The 9884-nt window shown below is 40.4% G+C and overlaps 1 pseudogene across 1 annotated transcript; it reads left to right on the top strand.

Annotated features, from left to right (window-relative positions):
• The first annotated feature begins 775 nt into the window (after window positions 1-775).
• On the top strand, window positions 776-9457 carry LOC146863224 (immunoglobulin kappa light chain-like; annotated as a pseudogene). Its single transcript, XR_014978227.1, has 4 exons — window positions 776-849; window positions 1015-1347; window positions 2961-3293; window positions 8958-9457. The product of XR_014978227.1 is annotated as an immunoglobulin kappa light chain-like (transcript).
• Window positions 9458-9884: the final 427 nt, after the last annotated feature.

The raw sequence follows: 9884 nt of genomic DNA, 5'->3' as shown, positions 1-9884 counted from the left end.
AGTGCAGTGCATTAGAATCCTGAAATGTCCTGAAACGTTTACTAGCAACCAAATCTGTATAAACTCCCAGAAAAAGGTTGCATTATTTCAGTCCATTAATGTCATAGGATTTCAACGGGTAGAAAAGATTTAGACACATTCTGCTGCCGAAACACCACACTGAACACATAGCGAGCCTCAAAAGGCGAACAAGTGCTTGCATCGCCATCTGCAATTGGTACAATTGGTGCAATTGGTAGTGATCCGAAGTGGAGAGCTCAACTGCACCTTGGAACAGGTTACTGGTATCTAGGGGGACCTATTTGTATCAGCTGTTATTTTTTAATCTAATAATATGTTTTTCATTAGATTGCTGTCAAATGCCCATAAATTAATACATACAAACTGAATCGGGAAACACGGTTTATAACTGATCTACTGGGGGATCTATTAGGTAATGCATGTTGAATGCTTTGTGTATTTATTGATTCATGTGTTCAACATATGTTATGACGTTTTACAAGGTCGTGTGGCAGATCAAGAACAGTGCGATGAAGATGCAGCGCCCAGTTCAAATTCATGAGAGCTTCTGACAAATGGGTACTCAATAATCGTTCAAACATAGGATGCCACAATACTAATTACAACAGCAACACGTCTCTCGTTCAAAAATTCAATAGATGAAACACGCATTTACATATCGGGGGCTGGTCTTTTTTGCATATGTCTAGCCAGGGGCTTTCCATAGTGTTCTGTCTGGTTATAAATGGGTTTTGCAGAGAATTCTTCAGAAAACAGGAAGGGCCTGTTCTGGCACAATGAAGATGAAGTTAGCAGCTCAGTTCTGGATATTTCTTTTCTGGATTCCTGGTAAGAGCTGTGACTGCTGGACTGCTATTTATTGTTATCAAATTTGTATGTACTTGATTTTAAAGTACAAAACTCACCTGGGATGTTTAATAGTTTCCTAAAGGTTTAATACTCTGTAAATGGTGCTGGCTGATACATTGTAATTATTTGTCTTTCTGATTTCAGAGTCCAGAGCGCAGATTGTGCTGACTCAGACTCCAGAAGTCCACGCTATGACCCTGGGAGAAACCATCTCAATCCGATGTCAGTCCAGTTCATCCATCAGCAGTAATTTACACTGGTACCAGCAGAAGCGCGGAGAAGCCCCCAAGCCTCTCATTTATGCGGCCACCAGACGCCAGTCCGGGGTCTCCGACCGCTTCAGCGGCAGCGGATCCGGCTCTGACTACACCCTCAGAATCAGGGGGGCCGAGGCCGACGACGACGCGGATTATTACTGTCAGCACACTGCTAGCTACCCGTACACTTTTGGTCATGGAACCAAGGTAGAGATAAAAAGTGAGTACTCATTTATAATTTCATTTTTAATAACCTTTTCAAAAGTAGGCAATTCATATGGTGATAAACAACCCACTCTTTGCATGCCATTAAACACTTTTAACAGCTTACAGATATTAGAGTTCTCATGTTGTAGAATATGGACTAAGTGAATTTACAATCTCGAGTTACATTACCCCGATTGATTGTATGGTGGTGGAGCTCTTGGTAAGCATTGTGGTATGCCTTAAGTAACGGAACTAAGTTTTTGAATAAACAGTATGTTTGCATTACTGCTGTCATTCTTCAGTATTTTCCACGATAACAAAACCTGACATGCACATAGCAAGGAACAAGAGTCCATTCTGTGTATTAATATTTTTCACCATTGTAGAAAAGCGGCTGCTTCCAGTTTTGGCAGTTTAATGTGATGTGTTGTGTTGATGCATTTGTCTGAATACCGCTGACGGCGCTTCAAACCTGCATAAGATAAAACTTTCAGAGTGTTATGTTGACGCTATATTGAATACCCTAAATAAAAATAAATAAACAATTCTTTTACGTTACACGATGCACATTAACAATTAAAAAAGAACCCATTGTGCAGTGAAGTGAAGACCGTGGCCTCAGTTATGAGAAGTAGGAATATGACTCGTTACAACGCGAGTCATCACAACGCGTGCCATTACAACACAGTCGTTACAACGACTGTGTTGTTACCACGCAAAGCCATTACTACGCAAGTCATTACATCGACTCTCAGTAGATGGCGCGCTGACATTAGAAATGCATAATTTACTATTCCAACTCCAGCCTACGTAACAGTAGGGAAGGTGTTGGAATAGTAAACTATACTATTTCAAATATTAGCACGCCATCTACTGCAAGTCGATGTAATGACTTGCATAGTACTGGCATTGCGTGGTAACAACGCGGTCGTTGTAACAACCGCGTTGTAATTGCATTGCGATGTGATGCTCATGTTGTAGTGGCTGTTTCCCAGAAGTAGAGTTACTCTGGTGGAATTCCTTTGGACCAGTTACAACAAAATGCTGGATGCTGTTGCTGGCGCATCGATTACTGGACATTAAGGGCTGATTTTATCATAATGCTGTATCTTACTTACGTCGGGCGGGGGAGAGCAAGCGAGACACAACACTCAATTCAGATTTATTCAGCCTGACAAGGCCACCTTGCGTGGCCCTGAAAGGCTTGATAAAACTGGAGTATGGCAAGGCAGCACCAATCTCTGACTTGCATTACTATGCCCCGGGAGATATTCCATTGGTGCAGCATCACCCAAGGATCTGGGCACATTCCCAGATTTACCCTTGGAGGTAGACCTGGGAATGCATCAAAATTCTACGCCTCCCCAGTAGAGGCATAGCGAGGAAAAATATCTTTATTTTGCTTTGTTTTTTCCTCTCTCTACTTGCGCTGCATTCTGCAGCGCACATAGAGGTACATGCCTCTCAGGATTGTTTTTGTGCAGGGAGGTTTACCTTACTGAACTTGTATGTACTTGATTTTAAAGTACAAAACTTACCTGGGATGTTTAATAGTTTCCTAAAGTTTTAATACTCTGTAAATGGTGCTGGCTGATAAATCGTAATTATTTGTCTTTCTGATTTCAGAGTCCAGAGGGCAGATTGTGCTGACTCAGACTCCGGAAGTCCACGCTATGACCCTGGGAAAAAACATCTCAATCCGATGTCAGTCCAGTTCATCCATCAGCAGTAATTTACACTGGTACCAGCAGAAGCGCGGAGAAGCCCCCAAGCCTCTCATTTATGCGGCCACCAGACGCCAGTACGGGGTCTCCGACCGCTTCAGCGGCAGCGGATCCGGCTCTGACTACACCCTCAGCATCAGCGGGGCCGAGGCCGACGACGATGCGGATTATTACTGTCAGCAGACTGCTAGCTACCCGTACACTTTTGGTAATGGAACCAAGGTAGAGATATAAAGTGAGTACTCATTTATAATTTCATTTTTAATAACCTTTTCAAAAGTAGGCAATTCATATGGTGATAAACAACCTACTCTTTGCATGCCATTAAACACTTTTAACAGTTTACAGATATTAGAGTTCTCATGTTGTAGAATATGGACTAAGTGAATTTACAATCTCGAGTTACATTACCCCGATTGATTGTTTGGTGCTCGAGCTCTTGGTAAGCATTGTGGTATGCCTTAAGTAACGGAACTAAGGGGAAGATTTATAAGCCCTGTGCGACACTTTTGCGCCGCCGTTGCGTCACTTTTATGACGCAGTGGCGGCGCAAAGCCAGCGCCAAGCCGCGGCAGATTTACAACGTGACGCATCTAGGGAGATGCGTCACGTTGTAAAGCTTGCGCCACATGTGGGCGTACCTTCACAGGGGGGGGCGTTCTGGCGCAGGAACGCCTCCGAAAAGTGGCTGAGTGAAATCTACAAGATTTCACTCAGTCACTTTTCCGGCCATGCTGCGTCAAATCCCTTGATGCTTGAAGCAGGCGTAAGGATTGACGCAGCATTGTGATGATAGGGCACCCCCGAGCCTTGCTGGAGCTGCGTCGCGCTTGCAACGCAACTCCAGCAATGCGCCAACCTTCCGCCATCAGATGCATCACGCATCTGTTTATCCTTGCGCCACGATGCGCTGCATTGTGAATGCGGCGCATCTATTGTGGCGCAAGGGTAAACTTGCGTGACGCATCTTCCCTGGCGCATCCATGCTGATTTGCAGGGATGCGCCAGGGAACATAAATCTGCCCCCAAGTTTTTGAATAAACAGTAGGGGGCTCATTTATGAGCCCCTGCGTCACTTTTGCGCCACCGGTTCGTCACTTTTTGTGACGCACCAGTGGCGTAAAACACGCGCCATGATGCACCATATTTACAAAGTGACGCATCTACCTAGATGCGTCACTTTGCAAACCCCTGCGCTACATTATACCTGCATCAGGTATAATGTATGCAGGGTGGGCGTTCCCACGTAAGTAAGCATCGTAGAAGTGACGCAGTGAAATCTACGAGATTTCACTGCGCCACTTCTAGGGTGCAAATGCGTCAATATCTTACACCTGCCTCACAGCAGGCGTAAGACTGACGCAGGCCCTATCACATGGGGCTTGCCCCATGTGAAAGGACATTGCTGGAGTTGCGTCACTTTTGTGACACACTCCAGCAATGCGTCACTTTTGCGCCTACAGATACGCAGAAATACTGACGTATCTGTGACTCCTTGCGACATGATGCGTCATACTGTAAATATGACGCATAATTGGAGTCGCAGGGAGGGCGCAGTGAAAAGTGACGCATCACTGTTTTCACGCAGTGATACGTCACTTTTCATAAATGAGGCCCTATGTTTGCATTACTGCTGTCATTCTTCAGTATTTTCCACGACAACAAAATGTGACAACTGTTACTTAAAACATTTTTAAGAGTAGATGCCAGAGCCATGATCAGTGCAATTTAATCCAAAAATAATTGTGAATAATGGTGCTATGCCCTTTTGATAAGTCACAAATTTAAGAGCTGAGCATCAGTCCCATAAATTGAAATTGGTTTCAATGCAAGCTCTTTTGTTCTTTTATAGTGTCTCATGAGAAAATAAATTGTCGAACAGTCCTGCTTGTTTTGTAAGATAAAAGATAAAATATGGCTGGGTATAAATGGGGCAAATTAGATTAGTTGCAGTGTTTCCACTCACAAAGAAATGTCAGAAGCAGAAGTAAGGGCACATTTTATTCCTTGCTTTAAGGTGTTAAATAGGGCACTCAGCAATAATTTTAAATATTTATTTTGCCTTTCCTGATATGAATAAATGCCCTACAAGTTTGACCCCTGCGATGGCGTATCGACACAAAGTACGCAGCACTTTATTTTATTCTGCAGTTTTTAAGTTGGTTTGAGAAAACATGTTTTTTAAACACTATATTTATTTGTAATATATGTTATGATCTTTTATGGTACAAGTATTTGCGTTGAATAAAGAATTCAATTGATTACATTTGAAAGGCATTTATTCAAAAGTGTTTAGCTCTGAAAACACTTAGTTAAAAAAATATTTTAATTGAAAAGAAATTTAACATTAGAACCTTTTCCCTTACCACAATTACCATTGCAGTGACCTAGCACTTAAATTGGCTTGGACTGGAGTTCGAATATTAAACCTATTCAACTGAAGTAATGCCGTGACATGGCAATGGTTGAAATTACGGTGTTGATGACATGAAAATACATCCATTTAGAAATGGTGTTTAACTAAATGTTTTTTGAGCTCAATGTTTTCAAATGTAAGGTTGAATATAAAATAGTTTTTTAACTAAATGATTCTTGCTAAATGAGGTTCATCCTAAAACTATCAAACTGCTTGCCTGGATTCAGCAAAAAGAGCATCAACTGATGGGCGTACCAATGTTGCTTAGACTACTTGCTAGGCACTAAGAAGTCAAGTGTTCTACAGTCAAATGAATGTCGAAAAATGTATTTTGTAACCAGATCAGCCAGCACCATTATACACTTTTACTTCATAATGTGCAAACACTGCAAAGCATTAGGTAACACACATGCTACAAATATAGATACATTTGCGGAAACACAAAGCAAGCAGCATAAGCCAACAACAAAAACACACATTTCTACAAAGAACACTCAAGTGATTTTCTTCGAAAACTAAAAGAAGAATATACACTAGCTTTCTGGCCTGGAAGGCTCTGTTTAAGGATATGATTATCAATCAAATGCAATATAGCAATGGGTTAATCTGAAAGAGAATTTACAACATCATTATTTTAAGAGGATTCTGAGTAGTTAAACTCGGCTAAGCTCTCATGGACCGGGGTTTATCACAGTGTGAGTCACTTTTGCAGAACAAGGCACATGGACTGATCACATTTGAGTACAATCTGCCCACCTGCAAAAAACATAGTGTACTGCAGTCACTGGTGAAATGATATCAAGATTAGTACACACATGGCCAAAATACAGTATTGTAAACAGGTGTAGTTGCTCATGTAATACTAGAATACACACACAAAAAGCATTTACTTTAATATAAAATATTTCCATATTATGATTATGTTAGAGAGCAGTGCAGGCAACCAAGCATTGGCACGTTCAGTACATATATTTAGAATGTTCTATTTTAAAAGCAGACAATCACGTTTGGCAATCTGTAGATTGTTCTATTGGTAAACCATGGGATGTTAGTCAACCGGTCTTGAGTTTTTAAGGAACACATTAAAAAAGAAATCATGCTTTATCTTGATCAGTTTAGGAAGTATTTAGTTTCCATTCAATCTTTGAAGCATAGTTCTCTTATACAGAATTAAACATTTATTCTTATATAGCACTGCAATGTCCACTTTCCCACCAGAAGATTCTATTACCCAATTCATGGTGCTCAATTTACTAAACTTCTCGAAGAAGAAAGGCTTGGAAGGTTAATTATATTCAGACTTGCAACCTAATGATCACTAATTAGTTGCACAGGCGAATGTTCAATTCACCGAGCTATCCCTCTACATGAGGCTTCGTAAGAGCCAGTTTTGTATTAGTTTAATGTACTACTTTAAAATTTTCCAGAGACGTGGTAATTTATTTTAGAAACCATATATTAAATCAGTGCAAATCATCGTTTTGAATTATGAGATGTGCTCTTCAACACAGCAGAAACTGTCTTCACCCACGAGTGTCACTTTTCATACGTAGGATTCTCAACCAAAGTTGTGAAAAAGGCTAATTTAAACCTTTGCCCATCAGCAGTTACTGTGGAAATTGTCCCTAGTAGGAATCCCCTTTAACAGAAAACAAGAGCCTTAAACCATCTGACCGGTACATAAAAACTAGGACTTATGCTGAGATTACCAAATAGTACATTTACTTAAATATTGTCCAGTCAATGAAGCTAAATGGGGAAAATCAGTTTTTCAATATCCTATCAAAAATGAATAGTATTAAATGACGCAGTTTTTATAAGGTCTGCATGACCTCAATGTGCATTCTTATATAGATCACTGTGCTACAGTGAGACACGTAGTTCTCTCCCATGAAATCATTATAAAAAGTCATTATGTTTTAAAGAATTTGTGGTAATTTGATATATAGTTATTTGCAGTTGAAAGGCATTTTAAAGTAAAACTATATTAGTGCCCAAAGTGAGACTTAATGTGTCTCTGCCCCCAAAACCAGTGCTCATGAGTGCTCAAACTCTAAAAGTGGCAACTAATTTCCTAAACAGAGCAAATTCATACGCCTGTCATGAACACAGTCATCTTTTTTAACTAAGTTGTCACAATATCAATGGGTCATGCCCAGAGAATACCTCTTTCTTGACTGCTATTCTGGGCACCGCTGCCTCTGTTTTCCAACCTCAGCCATCAAGGATCCCACTTTAGATATGTGTCCTCTTATTTCACCATCTTCTTTTTCCCTTAGAACATCTCTAGGTGTTCTCCCACTCTCCATAACCTCCTTCTTTTATTCCTCTTACTGCCGCCTACACTGCATCCCACCCCTTCTCTAGCTTCACTTTCAACTCTGTGCTTCAGTACCCTAAATCTAGATTAAGCCCAGCATGACAACTGACATAACAAGATGTTTCAAGAGTCCATCGTCTTCATACCCTGCTTCCAACTGTTGTGGCTGTTCTTTGCTTACATTTCCCTCTGTACATATTCTTACTTTTTTCTGTCAGTTGAATTCTTTGAAGGGTTCCATAGGCGATAAGATTTAGTGTTTCCAAAGAAACCCTCAGGAGAACAACATAATGGTGTAAATGACAAACCTGAGCCAGGGACCCAAACTGTGAGCTGCATTCAATATGGAAGGCAACAGAAATATTGCACAATGTTTCTCTATGTTACCTCGTACAAAGTATTTTAGATGCTGCTCCCCAACCCACTAACAGGCTTCGACCCCCTCAACTATCAACTTCTATTTTAAGATGACCTTGAGATGTACAGTCTAAGACATGGAATGCATCAAAGAAAGAGATCAGAATTAGGGGTGGCTGAAATTACATACAGATGCTCCTAAGGTGACCAGAACGACCTCAGTCCAAAATGTCTCACTCAATGAACTCAGTTATGGGACTGAAACCTCAAAAACTGTAAAGGAGTAATCAAGTGTGTTCAGTTTGTTTTTTCCTTTTTAGCTGGGTGTAATCTCTTTAACTTTTATTTTATTTTATATTACAATTTAGTTTTTGTAACTTAGTGTATTTTCCATTTCTTGATTGTCTACTCTTTTTGAGCAATTTTTGTCCTTTTTTGTGAGTTTAGCTAGCATCCTATAATCATTCACTGTGAAAGTGACTTATTTTACTGGGCCTATTTTACTGAGGGATCTTTAAACACTTACTGCGATGTCACACTAAGAGCTGCCTTGCCTACTGTGACAGGACAAACTGTTGGCCAATTATAACCGATGTCACAATGAAACTATCAAGGGCTTCAAAAGCCGACCATTTGTATGCTAAATGCAATTCAATGCTAAACTCTTTGGGGAAATTGTAACAGAAATGTAAATTGGAAAAGCAACAAATTATGTTAATGACAAACTGTGAAGACTTCTGAATTTCAAGAAGCATGTATATTATGTGCTATTCCAGTTAAACATAGGTCTCTGTTTGTGTTAACAGGAGACGCTGCTGCTCCTTCAGTGTTCCTCTTTCCGCCTTCACAGGAGCAAATCAACGAGGGATCGGCCACCCTAGTGTGCATGCTCAACAACTACTATCCAGGTGATGCAAAGGTTAATTGGAAAGCAGATGGCAAGGTCATCACCAAAGACGTGGACAACAGCCAGAACATGCAAGAAAAGGACAACACGTACTGCTGGACCAGTATGGTCACTTTGACAACAGTGGAGTGGGAGTCCTATGAGACCTACAGTTGTGAGGTCACTCACAAGGCCTTATCATTACCTCTCATAAAAACCATCAACAGAAAAGAGTGTTTCTAGAAGCAAAAGAGGCAACAATACACGTCATTTCTAATCTCCAATAGAATGTACTATCCTGTGAAGTGTTGTATCAATTCCATTACTACAAGCCAGTGTTAGGTTAATCTCTCTTTCCATGAATTTTCTTCTTATATCATGTAATGTATATAACAATAATAAAATGTATTCTGCTATTAACATTGTGTGTTTCAATACTTTGGAAATACATTTGCTGGAACAATTAGTAAAGTGGGCTATTTGGGATAGATTTCAAGTACAAAGCTCCTAAAGGGGTTTATCATGAAGAAAAAGCTTCAACTGGTCAAGGCTAGGCCAAGCAATTGCATCACACACACAGATGACATTGTCAATTAGCGATGCACCATGGAAGGCCAGTGACTTATGCCTCCTCCTCCTCTACATAAATTAGCTAGCAGAAAGATATTCAGTTGGTATTGAAATGCCATCATGGTAGATGCCAATCACAGCAGATAGAATTCCAAAATAATAGTCAATAAACATATGATAGCTGTCTAAATGGCTCGTTAGTTTGGCACAGAGATGTTTTTTGACACCTTAGCAGCCATTTGAAAAGCAAGCTGGTGTTGGAAGGGTTTCAACACTG

Source organism: Triturus cristatus, chromosome 2_2, assembly GCF_964204655.1.
Source record: "Triturus cristatus chromosome 2_2, aTriCri1.1, whole genome shotgun sequence".
Lineage (NCBI taxonomy): Eukaryota > Metazoa > Chordata > Amphibia > Caudata > Salamandridae > Triturus > Triturus cristatus.
The sequence above is the reverse complement of the archived record's forward strand: the minus strand, read 5'-3'. Positions and strand labels throughout refer to the sequence as shown.